The sequence below is a fragment of the Heloderma suspectum genome, chromosome 6, assembly GCF_057233095.1.
Source record: "Heloderma suspectum isolate Gila_16-S chromosome 6, 16-S_ref, whole genome shotgun sequence".
Taxonomy (NCBI): Eukaryota; Metazoa; Chordata; class Lepidosauria; order Squamata; family Helodermatidae; genus Heloderma; species Heloderma suspectum.
The window spans coordinates 25,007,252-25,021,616 of NC_139463.1; the positions used below are offsets into that span (position 1 = coordinate 25,007,252).

General features: G+C 44.1%; 1 protein-coding gene across 4 annotated transcripts in view; it reads left to right on the forward strand.

The window, feature by feature from the left end:
• PKNOX2 (PBX/knotted 1 homeobox 2) overlaps window positions 1-14,365 on the forward strand; it is a 531,025-nt gene that overhangs the window by 265,572 nt on the left and 251,088 nt on the right. For all 4 annotated transcript variants that reach the window (XM_084803817.1, XM_084803819.1, XM_084803816.1 and 1 more), the window contains one exon: window positions 111-344. The gene's annotated coding sequence lies outside the window, so the exon portion shown is untranslated. The remainder of the gene's footprint in view (window positions 1-110; window positions 345-14,365) is intronic.

Here is a 14,365-nt window from a genome sequence, read left to right on the forward strand (position 1 = left end):
TGCCATATGACTGCATTTGATTTTTCCCCCCTCTTCCACTATATTTTATAGGGATTTTTTTTCAATGTTTCCATGTTTAAACCCTGAATTGATTTCTTGATGTTTTCCAGATCAGTTATCCCATCAATGAAGATTGGCTTGAATCTTAATCCTGTCTACTGAACTGTCTCCAGCCCACACCAACACAGTGTCAGCCCCTCAGACTTGATGGACTGTTCTCCACCTTTTCATCCAAGCCAGCATTAAACACATTGAACAGCATCTGAACCACGACAGGGTGCTGAGTGAGCGCACTTACTACCTCTTCCCAGCTGAAGAACAATCCATTACAAAGTACTCTCTAGGTATGACTTTTCAGATTCAGAACCCATCTAATAATGATTCTGTTTAGAGCAACTCTCCCTAGCTTAGCATATTACAAGTTATATTAATCAATTCCATTTACTATGCCAATCCTACCAGTCAATTTCCCAAACAGAGCTATGTTCTTGAGGAGTCTATGTTCTTGAGGCGGTAGATACCTGCTGCACATGTTATAAAATTGCACATGTTATGAAATTGATGACATAGCTCAGCTTTTCCCAACCTGGGCTAGATCTACACTTGCGCTTTTTATCGGTACTGAAGTGCACTGATAACTGTTGGGGCACATGACACATTCCATATACTGCTTTTCTAGCATCATTCCTGCTTTTGATTCCATATTATCCAAAATACCACTGCAAATGTCGTTGTGTGTGCTACGAGGTATACATGTGCAAGAGAATTATAGCGTTACCATGAAGGGTTCGTATCGATATGACAGGAGGTATAGATTAGGGATGTCAGAGAATTCCACCACGGACTCCAATAAGGCTGGATTCTTTAGAATCTGCCCCCCCCCTGGAATCCGTGGCGGAACGGCCTCCCCCACCCCGCCACCCCACAGAATCCCGCCGGGACGGAACATACCTGGTGGTGGATCCTGTGGCTCCGGCAGCAGATGCAGCTGCGGCTCCGGCTGGTCTCCTGGCCACTGCCGGGCTGCTGCAGCCACAAATGGCAGCCGTCATATCGGCCGCCATTTGTGTCCTTGCAGTAACCCATGATAGGCTACGTAAATACTTAAGTAGCCTATCACGGCAAAGAGCGGGGGTGCACATGGCGGCGGCTACACCATTTGCGTCCTTGCAGTAAGCCGTGATAGGCTACGTAAGTATTTACATAGCCTATTACGGCAAAAGGCAGCCATGCAAATGGCGTAGCGGCCGCCATTTGCGTGGCTGCCTTTTGCTGTGATAGGCTACATAAATACTTACGTAGCCTATCACGGCTTACTGCAAGGACGCAAATGGCAGCCACTATGATGGCCGCCATTTGCGGCCGCAGCAGCCCGGCAGCGGCTGGAACTCCAGCTGCGGCCGGCCCCAGCCGGCTGTGGAGCGGAGCTGCCGCAGAGCGGATCCGGCTGGGGAGGATTCTGGGGGAAGGGACAAAGCGCCTCCCCCCCACCGCGGATTGCCTGGCACAGAGCCAGGTAGGGATTTCTAACATCCCTAGTATAGATCTGGCCCTGGTGCTCTCCAGTTGTGTTGGACTGCAACTCCCAGAATCCCCCAGTTAGCACAGCTACACTATCTGGGGGATTCTGGGAGTTGTAGTCCAACACATCTGGAGGGCACCCAGTTGGGGAAAGCTGTCATAGCTAAGACGGTTATTATAGTAGCAATAGCTATTCCTACTCATGGAGTTGTACCCCATGTTAGAGCAGACCCACTGAAATGAATGGGACTTAAACTATAAAACCTAATGGTAGTGCACTTGCTTTGCATGTAGAAAGCCCCAGGTTCACTCCCTGGTTAAGAGAATATGATAGCAGGGGACCTCTTTGCCTGAGACTGAGGAGAGCTGCTGTTGGTGAATGTAGATAGATGCAAACACGAAGGAAATATGTATCCCAACTGCTCAATACACAACAAACACTGAATTGGGATGCACCACGAATTAATGCAGTTAAAAACTCCAATGAAAGAATTTCTTTTAGAATCTTTATAGTAATTTTTTTAAAAAACACAGATTAAAATGATCAATACAACCACAATATAGAATAGTATAAAATGACCAAACGCGTTTCGACACAGGTCTTCCTCAGTGGTCAAACTAAAAAGAATTATATACATAATAGAACAAACTAAAAAGAATTATATACATAATAGAACAAATACCTAACAGAAACAAATAATAAACCCATTGATTTATAACTGAAGTTCTTATCAGAACCAAAATACTAAAGCAACAATAAAGCTAAACAGCGTCCTCCTGCAATGGACCTCTCCAATCTTCAAGACTAAGGAGATTCAGGAATTTTCAGCCGTAAAGATAATGTAAGTAATATTTATAATTTCTGCTTCCAATGGCAGTATTCACTGACCATTTACTGAACATAGATGGACACATAAGTTGACCAGGTATAAAGCAGTTTCCTATGTTCCTATAGCCAAGAGTGTGTTCCTTCCTGCTGCCTGTTGTTCTCTAGACTGTGGCCTTCATGCATTGTTCTGGTGTACGGTGGCCATGTGTTCTGCTTTACAGAGGACAGTCTCCTATTTTAAGGCATCCTCTGTTTAAAGGGATGTGCTGTGCAAGTTCAGTTTAAAGAGTTTACAAAAGAAAAGAAAAAACATAAGAAGGGAGAGCAGCAACCTTGGCGTTGCCCATCAGAAGTCAGTCCTTGGACAGAAGACTGAGGAAGCACACAGGCCAGCTGGTCACAGCCTTCCCCACTATGGCGAGTTTGATTGCATTTTTTATTTAAATGGTAGCAATAATTTCTAACTTTGCATTGATACATATACATTAGCACATGACGTTTAATGCAAATTGGTGTCCTCTTTATGGGCAATGTGTTTACTTTTGTGGGGTGAGGCCTAAGGGGCCTGTTCTGATGTCATTGCTGCTAAGAAGTCAATAAAATTATGCCAAAAAACAACAAGCAAGCAAGCAAAACCCTACAGTGACAAATTCCAGTGTGGCGGGCATATTAGTGCTAGCTATCAAATAGGACCTGCCTGGTGGTTCAACCAGTGAAAGTGTCACAAAGTGCAGTGAGATAGGACACTGTAAAAAAGGGGGGGGGGTTCTTTTGTTTATTGTTGATGAGTAGTGGCAAATGGCTGCTTGAGGAAGCAATTATTGTACCTTCCGCTTTATACTCTGCTCCTTGGGACTGGCTTAGAGTTTGGTATCTATTGCTCCTATGAAAAGATGGTTGTTTGTTTCCCTTTGTAGCTTGACTCGGTCATTTGAGTCACCCTGAGTAATCTGCTTGGTGTTGCATCTGGTTTGCTACGGTTTCTTTCTGTTTTGCAGGCCATTTGGCCATCTTAGTAGTGGTGTTTTATGAACCCTATCACACATTCATTGAATGTGTGAATCAGCAGCAGAAACTCATCCAATGGCTCTGCACCCCAGTGGTTCCATGTTTAGCATTAGTGAAAAAGGGGGCGTATAGATTAGATTAGATTAGATTAGATTAGATTAGATTAGATTAGATTAGATTAGATAGAGCTCCTCCACCCAGTCAGGAACCCTGGTCAACCAGGATGGCTGGCCAGCGCTCCTGATAAAGTGAAGGAACCCTGCATCCATACAACTGTATGTTTGCATAGCATTCCTTTCTTGCTAATGCACAACATACATTTGGCTAGCAGATGCATCTTTATAGAAGAGGCTTGGCCAGTAGGCTCATTCACATTTCCCATCAAATATTCTCTGAATACATGAGGGGCTTCGTGTTAATAACCCTAATGATCTGGATAAGTTCATAATGTGGTTTTATGAGTATTCCAGCACTTTTTCTTCCTTTTTCAAGCTTCCCTGCACCACCCTATTTCTCCCACCACCACCTCACATTGCTCTTGTCCAAACACAGCTTTCTTTCTGCAGCTTTCTGGTTAGACTGTGATTTTTAAATACACTGAAGTTCTGTGTTACTTTAAATACTGTCTAGAGGGTTTTTTTATTTTTTTGCTAATGTGCTCAGGAGTTAAAAGTAATAGTATCATCAACCAATTTTATTGAACTAATAACTCAGAAAGAGCCTGCTCTTTCCAATGCAGCTGAGCTAACAACTTAACCATTTTTATCACCCCAATTAAGAATACTCCTAATTAAGAATCAGGACATATATATGTACAGGGACTGATGTGAAGTCCTGTTTCCATTTTTCAAATGAAGTAAAATACCTGTTCAATTTTATGGTGGAACGACCTCTTATTGAACAACTGTGGACAGAATGTAAGTCTATGGACATAATCGTGTGTGTGTGCGTGCACGCGCACGCACGCACATGTAATTTCTCTTAGAATCAGAGCAGGCAAGAGTCTTTTTCAAATGCAAAACTCAAAACGTGCTGTAAAGCCAGCTAAACATTTTATGAAAATGTCACCATACATATCAGTAGCTATGGGGAGCATTCCTTTTCTTGCTAACTTTTTTTAATAGAATGGTTTATTGTATTATATTACTGTTGATGGATTGTTTCTAATTGTCTTTGTTAGCCTCCTTGAATACCATGGTGGAAAGGCAATAGGCAGATCCTTATATATAATTACTAAATAACATGCATTCAGCTTCTTTCCGAAAAAAAAAAATGCTTCTCACGCTTGAACTAATGGAAACCAAATCTGGTGGCAGGATATTATTTTAAAATATCAGTGCCCTTCAAGTCTCCACCGCACAGCAGGATGGTTGGTTTATACAAAACACGCAGCTCAGTTCTTGCTACAGTTAGCTGGGGGGAAATGGCATTGTGAATCATGTACACACGTGACTCATGAAAAATGTAATTAGTAAAATGTAGTTACATCAATACAAGGTGCTGTGTGCAGATAGATATTGTGAAAATGATCTGGGAAGCAGTTTTGAAGCCTTTATGCCATGGGTGGGCAGAAGGTAGATCTCCAGATGTTTTGAACTTCAACTTCCCTAAATCCTGCCAGCATGGCCAATGGTCAGGATTCAGGAATGCTGGGGGTTGAAGTCGGAAACATCTGGAGATCTACCTTCTGCCCACCCATGCTCTATACAACCAATTAACCCTTATGTAGCTGCCATTTTTAGTTGGCCAGTGTTGACTTCCACCTGCCATGCTACTGCTGTGAATGAACCTGTTGCATCCGTGCAGGTTGCCACACAATGAACTAAACAATGATTGACATTACACATGCCTCTGAAAAGCTTGTAATGTTGTGGGAGAAAGTAATTTGGACTCAGATCAGCATGTGGAGGAAACTTTCATATGACCTTCTAAGCCTACATCAGCACAGTTAGAAGATAACTAAAAAAAAAAAACATGGATGTCACAGCTTCAGATGGTCATGTGACCCAGGCCATATTGGTCTGATGGACTTGACGACTGTTGGATGGAGAGAAGGGGCTGTTTTTTAAAAAAGAAAACCTTGGGGCTATTTTTACTAATATAATATATTTTGTAGGTTGTTTTCTCTAAGATATGCACTTTCCCTTAATATATGTATTTCTGTACACATTTTGGGATTGAAGAACAGCACTATAAGATTTGGAGAAATGCTAATAGAGGATAACTGTGTTTTGGTTCACATGTTAGTTTGGGAAACATGAACTAGACGGGTTCACATTCAGATGCAAGCCAAATGAATTTCTTTCCCATCCCTAGAAAATGTCTACATTTTGTCAACAAGGCCACAAGAACTGGGCATCAATTGCCTCTCCAACCAGAATTGGAAACCATAGTTTCTACACAGTTTCCAATTCTCTTTCAAAAGACAAGTGCAAAGTACAGTTTGGTTGTTTGGGTAGACTGGGTACATAGACCAGGTCATCCCAATTTCTACTGAACCCTATGAAGATAGGTAGACCTCGCCTCTGAGAAATGTGTATATTAGATCTACCCCTCTGTTGTTTCCCAGTGGGTAGAGCTGGTGTCTGATCAATGGGCATCTCTACACCAGCCTAAAATTCTGCAATTAAAACAGGGCTTTCTGCTTCCGTTTTAAATGCAGGATCACAACAACTCCCTTTTTCACCAACTTCCTTTCCCCCTCCCCTTTCCCCCTCCTTTTCCCCATATCTGAGTATTCCATTATCTTTCATTGATCTCGCTCCTCTTCTTGCCGCTTTTCCTCTTTTCACAGAGGGAACTCAAGCAGAACATGATGGGGTAATTTGATAGCTCATTATCTGCCATCTATTTAAAAACAGAACAAGGGCATTTAGTGCCTTGGAGGTTCATGGAATCATATCAAGAGCCTGCAAAATTCTGTGAAGGAGCAATCTCAGTCACAGGATAAAAGCTCCATGTGAAGAAAGCCAATGTCTTTCCACCTACAGCTGAAACCCTCAATTGTTTCCCCAACTCTTTTCACCTCTGTAATGGGCCCTGGTCCAATAGCCATTATGAGGTGAAGAGTATGGATAATATTGGGGAGGGGGGCCAGCTTGCAGTTCACTCTTAGGCTATGTTCTGTAGGCAACACACAATAAATTCAGGTAGCTTCCCAACAGGGTATTTATTACTACAACACCTGAGAAAACACTAACTTCTGAGGAACTGTGTGGCACACTGTCTCAGCTCCAAGGCCTGCACTACGAGAGAGATGATGAGGAGAGATTCCTCTAGGGCCTCCTGCAAAAGCTAAAAATGGCAAGTTCTCTTCAACCTGTATGCACACAAACAACCCCCTTTAGTACTTAATAAATTGCATTGCTGCGCTGCTACAATCCACTTCACAGCCCCATCTGCATTTCCCTAAAACACCAACACAGCAGGAGACTAGATAACAACATCAGACTACACTGCAGAGTTGTCTTACTCTACTCTACCCACCCACACACTGGAGTGTAAAACAGGAATGACAACACTTGGCTTCTTTGCAAGACTACATAACCCATATTTTCTTAGCAACAGCCCTGTCTCCTACAATACCAGTACAAGAATGATGAACTTTATTTGCACGCATTGTCAGCGTGATTTTTTAAAATGTGTATAAACTCAGAGAAAAACTTTATTAAGAAGACCTGAGTTAGAAAAGTCATGAACTCCTGCTACTTCTTGTTTTTTGGTAGACACACTACTGCCCAAATTCAGCTACAGTAAACTCCTGGGTTTCTTTCCTCCTTTCTTTTTTAAATGAGCCTGCAATTACTTCTTAACCAACTTAACACACCCAGAAAGGTTAACACACCAAGATAGTGGGTGTGTTACCATTGCTATGACTTCATTCATTGGATAAAAACACTGAAAGGCAGGAACAAGCTAGTTTCTCACAAAACGAATGGGCAAAATAGTGGTTGTATGTAATTTGCCTCATATCTCAGGACCATAAGAGTAGAGACTTTTTTTAAGGAAAGCTGGGAAACTGGAGGTTATGGCTCATGCACCCCCTTGCCCCTTCCTGTGAACTTGAGCTGGCACCAAAAAGGAAACTAAGACAGTACCAGGCAAACCTCCCTGAGAGGGAATTCAAAAGGTGGGGTACCATAACAGAAAGGGCCCTGTTATCACCCGCCTTACATAGGGATGGGTGAGAAATTCATTTGGTTCCCATTTTAATGGGAACTTACCAGATTTGGACTTCCTGAAGCTACACACAAACTGGAATGCAGTTATACAGCAATATTTGTACTTCTCCAAATTTGACTTCTCAAACCAAAACATGTACACAAAAAAAAATGTGTATCGTAGGGAAAGGTGAACACAACAATACATGTACAAAAATCTATTATACTTGGGAAAATTACTTGCCAAAATGTGTATATTGGTATATATTATGTGCATACAAAATGCCCGTATTAGGAGAAATATCCAGAAAAACATGTACAAATTTTCAAGTGGACCTTAAAAGAAATTCTCGGACTGGAGCAGGAATGGGACGGAATGAATGCAATGTTGGAAAAGTGAGAAACTGAGGAGAATTTATTGATTTTATTTTAGTTATTATTCAAATTTATATACCGCTTTCCACAAAGGTATCATCAAAGCAGTGAACATAAAATACAATGGAATAGAAACAACAATACATATAACAGTAACAACAACACAACTTATTTGTTTGTTTATTTATTACATTTCTATACCACCCAATAGCCAAAGCTCTCTGGGCAGTTTACAAAGACTAAAAACATTTAAAAATACAATATACAGATTTTAAAGCCAATTCCATAAAAAACACATGAACAGACATTATACACAAGAACAATATAAATCAGTCAGCAATAAAACCACCCATTCTGCCGTGTGCTAAAAACCATAGCTGGCTGGGTCACACTTCAGGAAAAGGCTGTGTTAAGAGATGAGATTCATTCATCCCTAGGCTTATTTCAAGATGGCAGAAGTACCCAGAGCACCATTTCAGATGCCAAGCCTGACACCCAGCTCATGTAGGAACCAGCTCATGTGGTCCTTCATAGGTAATATCCATTGACAGACCTGTCCCCCATACATTTTTGATGCCCCTTTTAAAACCATCTATGTTCCATAAATTAATTAATTAATTATGTGTTGTATGAAGAAGCACTGTCTTTTGTCTATCCAGAATACACTTCTCCTCAATATGATGCTGAGTCCTTGTGCTATGGGAGAGGGAGAAAAAAAAATATCCGCACCATGTATAATGGTTGTCTGCTAACTCTCTCATGCACCCAGATCACAGCATACCAGTCAGTGCAAAACTCTGAAAGTGTGTTCAGTGTCTTGATTCATTATTGGTGCATGCAGGAGAGCCATCACATGATCCGTTCTGCCACAGCCAATTCCACTGCTCTTTCTTCTCATAGCAAGCCTGCTTGTGCAGTACTTAACTACTGAGAGTGTTATGAGCACTGGATCTATGCTGGAAATATAGTTTGATTAGTTTACCACATGACCGGCACGCACAGTTCAGAACACCACATGAAACTTCCCAAGGGATGCGGCCTGATAGTGCGGTAAAAAAGGAACAGACAGATCAGCCTATTTGTCACTTTATATGTGCTCCCTCATAATTCCGTGCTGCTCCATTTCTCCATTAATCTGTGAATGCTTCAAAAATATGCATGAAAATCTGCATTTAAATACATATTTAAAGACTAGTCTTGAAATATATAAAAGAAATAATTAAATTATTTTTTAAACCTAGTTTCTCTCAGAATAGGCATGTTTTGGATGTATTTTCTCTCAAAATGTGTGCCTAGACATATTTTCTCTCAAAATATGCATTTCTAGATGTATTTTCAGTCAAAATACATATCATGTTGGAATTCACAAAGATCAAGTTCCTCAAGCATCCCCAATGGTGGACTTCAATCTGGATGTGTCATAAAAGAATCAGATAGTAGCTTCACCACCCATTTCCTGACTTGCATGCTGTATTGAAAATGTCATATAACTCTGCCCTGAAGACTCATTTCCTCATAATTCTCCCAAGCCTATATTGGGGGCCTTCTAAACTGTGTAGAACAAGGGTGGAGAAACTTTTTGCTTCCAAGGGTAGCATGCATACGAACATAAAAACATAAAAGAGCCATGCTGGATCAGACCAAAGGTCCATCTTGTCCAGCATTCTGGGCAGCATCCAATGGTACTCCTATGTAGAGTAGACCCATGGAAGTGAATGGGCCTTGTTTATGTAGGACTACCATTGGATACAGTGGTCAATCAGCTGCATGTAGGAAATTCACAATGAGTGGAATAGTATTCTTCTACTCATGTCCCCAGCAACTGGTATACAGAGGCATACTGCCTCTGAGACTGGAGGTAGCATATAGCCATCAGGAGTAGCAGCCATTGATAGCCTTATTCTCCATGAATTTGTCTAACCCCCTTTAAAAGCCGTAGAAACTGGTGGACATTACTACATCTTGTGGTAGCGAATTCCATAATTTAGCTATGGAGGGATTGGAGGTAAGTCAGGGGTTCTACCCACATGCCGATAGCCGCACGTGCAGTCATGTGTATGCACCCTCATGCACACACAGACACACAAACTGTCACACACACACACGCTCATGCACATGCTCAGAGATGAGGAAGCCGAAACCTTTCCTCCATGCCTCTCTCCACTCCTGGAGGGCAGGGGAGATGCATGATTTTAGTGGAGAAGACTAGGCATAAGGGCTGTGTTTCCATGATAACGGAAGGAGAAGGCTGGAGTCGCTTACCCGCATTTTTCTAGCAGCCGGTTTTGGTCCGGGCAAGACTCCACGACAGCGTGTGTATCACACAGCATTCTCAGTCGCTTCACATAACATATTTCTGGATTTGCGGGGGGGATTGCAGTGAACATCATCTGACTGGCAGGGGCTGCTCAACCAATAAGAGAAGTTTCCCCTCCTCCAAGCTCTCCCTCACCCTTTCTCCACAACAAAGCAGTTACTTCCGTTGAGCCCTAGGGATGTCAGAGAATTTCACCATGAATCTTGGGGAGGCCGAATGCCAGCGCATTCAGCCCCCCAAAATCAGTGGCGGAACGATCTGCCACACACCCCCCCCGGGGCAGGACTTACCTTGGGCAGATCTTCCTGGCGGCGGCGGCTCCGGCGGTGGTTCGGTGGCGGCGGCGGCCGGTCTTCCGACCGGCTGCCACCGTCGCCATTTCCAGTAAAAAACCAAAACAAAACAAAAAAAGTGATAGGCTACATAAAGATTTATGTAGCCTATCACGGCTAGATTTTTAAAAAACACCGTGATAGGCTATGTAAATGTTTACGTAGCCCATCACGGTTGATTTAAAAGAAGAAAAAATGCGCATACACAAATGGCAGCGCCCATGGGCGCCGCCATTTGCGTTCCTTATTTTCGCCATCTTAGTCTACGTAAATGTTTACGTAGACTAAGACGGCAAAAATAAGGAACACAAATGGCGGTGCTCATGGGCGCCGCCATTTGCGTACGCACGGGTTTTTTTCCCTTTTAAATCAGCTGTGATAGGCGATGTAAACATTTACGTAGCCTATCACGGCTGACTGCTGGGATGCAAACAGCGGCAGCTACGGCCGCCGCCATTTGCGTCCCTGCTAGCCAGCGGCCAGATCTCCGGCCGCTGGCAGAGCCGGCCAGCGGCTCCGCAGAATCCCTGCGGAGCAGAGCCGTCCGGCCAGAATTTTGGGGGGGAGGGACGGAGCGCCTCCCCCCTGGCCAGAATTTCGGGGGGAGGGACGGAGCGCCTCCCCCCCACCGCGAATCAATTTTGCTAAAAGATAAGTGACTTTCGTACATCCCTATCAGAGCCCATTTAGGAGACAAGGCTCATAACCAGCCCCCTTTCTAATCCAAAGGAGGTGGGTGAGAAAGGGAAGAGATATAACTGGATCTTCTTCCCACGTGAATTACCACCACGGATTCTGAATTGTATCCATAATATCTACAGAATGGGAGGAAAAAAGAAGAAGGGGTGGTGGGTCTTTTCTTTTTAAAAAGGAATTGCCTATGTCCTGCAGCAGAGCTGTCACTTCATTCATGGAGAGCGAGAGGCAGGCAGTGTTGAGGAGAGGATTTGGGGGCCGCTGAGCTCTGCGCTCCAGAAAAGCCCAGCATTTACCCTGTGCGATTGATTGCTGCTGCTGCTGACAACTTGGGATAGAGGCACCAGCCCTGTGTTCCCCAGCAAACCTCAGTATATCACTCATGCCTGTGTTGTCACCGGGCCACGGATCTTTCTGTGCTTTGTCCCAGCCCATGTTTCTCTCTCTTTCCCCACCCCGTCAAAGGAGAAAACAAGCCCACATCAGTGCTAAATGAGGTTTAAAAGCCGATGCTTAAAAAAAAAAAAAAAAACTAGCTAAAATCTTAATCGTTCTCTCCCACCCCACCCCCTTCCTTCAAATGCTGAAAAGGGGGCAAATCTGGGGTTGGGTGGTGTTGCTGATGGTGCACTGAGCAGCTGTCACAGAGGTGCAAATTAGTTACTTCATTCATTCATTCATTACATTTATATCCCGCCTTTTTTTCCTCCTTAAGGAACTGATGGCAGCATACATAATCCTCCTCTCCATTTTAGCCTCACAACAACCCTGTGAGGTAGGTTGGGCTGAGAGTCTGTGACTGGCCCAAAGTCACGTAGTGAGCTTCCATGACCAAGTGGGGACTAGAACCCGGATCTCCCAGCTCCCAGTCCAACACTCTAGCCACTACACCATACCGGCTCTCAGGAAATGCACTTCCGTTGTGTGCATTTATGGGACAAGCCTCATTGAGTACAATGCGTGTTACTTCTGAGTAGTTCCCAAACTACTTGGTTTGTGCTGGGAAGCACGGGGGCAGCAGACAGGAAACACCCCTCGATGCGGTCACAGTGAAAGGCACACTCCTGGGCAGGGCTAGCATACCCGTGGTCACTGCGGGGGTTGGGGCACACAACAACGATACTGGGGAGAACCCGACTTGAGGAAAAGAATCGGACTTCAAGCAGTCTCAGGAAATCCAGTTTTTCCCTGATAAGCTCCAGGGTGGCTGCTGGATGGCCGCGACGTCATCTATCCCTTACGACCTCAACATGCAGCCAGCTCAGAGTAAATCGCTGGTGGAGACACCCCCAAGGTGACTCTCCCATTTCAATTGCTCCCCTGAAAGCCTGCCAAACAGCTGATTGGCAAGCTGCCAGGAACCCGACTGCTCTGGGGAAGAGGGTGCATGTGGAAAGTCATCCCCACACGCCCTCCTTCCAAGCACCATTGCGGCATTGTCGGTGTAGGAGGAATTCAGGCAGCGGCAGGGCAGTATGGACACATACGGACCACAGGTTGCCCATATGTGGTGTAGAAAGTGAGGAACGGCTGGGACCAAGGAGAGCTGCTGAGAGAGGAGTCTCAACTTTCGCACGGAAGTGCAAGGCCTGGTGTTCTGCTGTTTATGCTATTTTGACTCTTCAAGCCACTTTAGCGATGGGTCAGGCTGCATTCCTCCCTTGTAATCTGCACTGTCAAGTAAACAGGACATGGGGGGAAGCTCCCAGTTAACACAGAAGCAGAAAACAAAACTTGTGGAATGTGTGTGTGCCTGTTCAGGATTTAACCTCTGTTAACCATCAAAATGGCATTCAACTGAGAACTATGATGATCTCACACGAAGAAGAAGAAGAATAGAACACTCTACAGGCCTGCACTGGCTGATGCTCCAGAGAATCCAGTTCCAAAAAAGTCCCTGCCTGTGTTGTTTTAAAGGTTATTTGAGAATTTAATTTTACCTAAAAGAGCAGGGGTGCAACTTTGCCGCAAAGGGAGCAAACATCTTAAGCTGTGTCTGGTAAAAGTCATTCCTTGACCCTCCTCCCATCTACTTTAGGCACAGAGCGGTGACAAGATGAAAAATGGGCCGTTGCATAGCTGAGATAGTTAACCAGGGCCAGAGACCATGCCCTGCTTCATAAAATGAGGGAGAGAACAGCAGTTATAGAATGGCCTGCAAGCCAATCCTTTATGTCTCTCAGTACTCCTGAGCCCCTATTTGTGGGGCCAGTTTGCGCAATGCTCCCGCACTTGGGATGTGCTTGCATGGAGAACCTAAGCGTGTGAACCAAGCTCTCCAAAGAAACAGCTGCTGCTTCCCAGTGGTCAATCCCACGATCAGAAGCAGCTGGAAAACACGCAGCTGCAGTCATGGGACTCGCTGGTGAGAAACTGCAGCTATGTCTGCGGAGGGCTTGATTCACAAGCTAGCCTTCTCCATGCAAATGCAGCCACAGAACCTGTCAGATTGCCTTGGCTTTGAGTTGTTTCATATAGGTTCCAGATTCAATCCCCAGCATCTCCAGTGGTAGCATGGCTAGGGAAAAACCTCTGCCAGAAGCCTTGGAAAGGTGCTTCACATCAAGATCTAATACTGGCCCAGATCTAGTACCATCCCAAATAGATCAATAGTTGGCTCTGGGATACGGCTATGTTCTGTATGAGAGCTAGGCATGTTTCCTTCCTATCTGCTCTTCTGCACCATTTCATTTAATCGATTTCTTAGCCACCTTTCAAGACCATAGACTTCCCCAGGCAGCTACAGCATAAACACAAACAAATTAATCAAATCATACTAAATATAAACAATTTGAAATAAAACCAATTTCAATAAAATAAATGTCAAAATATCTGTCAGCAGCAATGACATAAATGTTTTTAATTAAAAGCCAGGGACCATAGATGAGTTTTTAATGCCCTCTGAAAAGCAGCCATAGAAGGGATCTCTCTTGGGAGGGAATTCCATAGGGCAGGACCACCACTGAGGAGGCCCTGTCTTTAGTGCCCATCAGCCTTACTGATCTTGGTGGCAGTCCAGCAAGCAGGGCCTCCAAAGATGATGTTAAAACATGGGCAGATACATAGATGTGTAAGTTCCTTTGAAGCAAAGACCTCTCTATGCTGCATATGTAACAAGGTAGGGTTT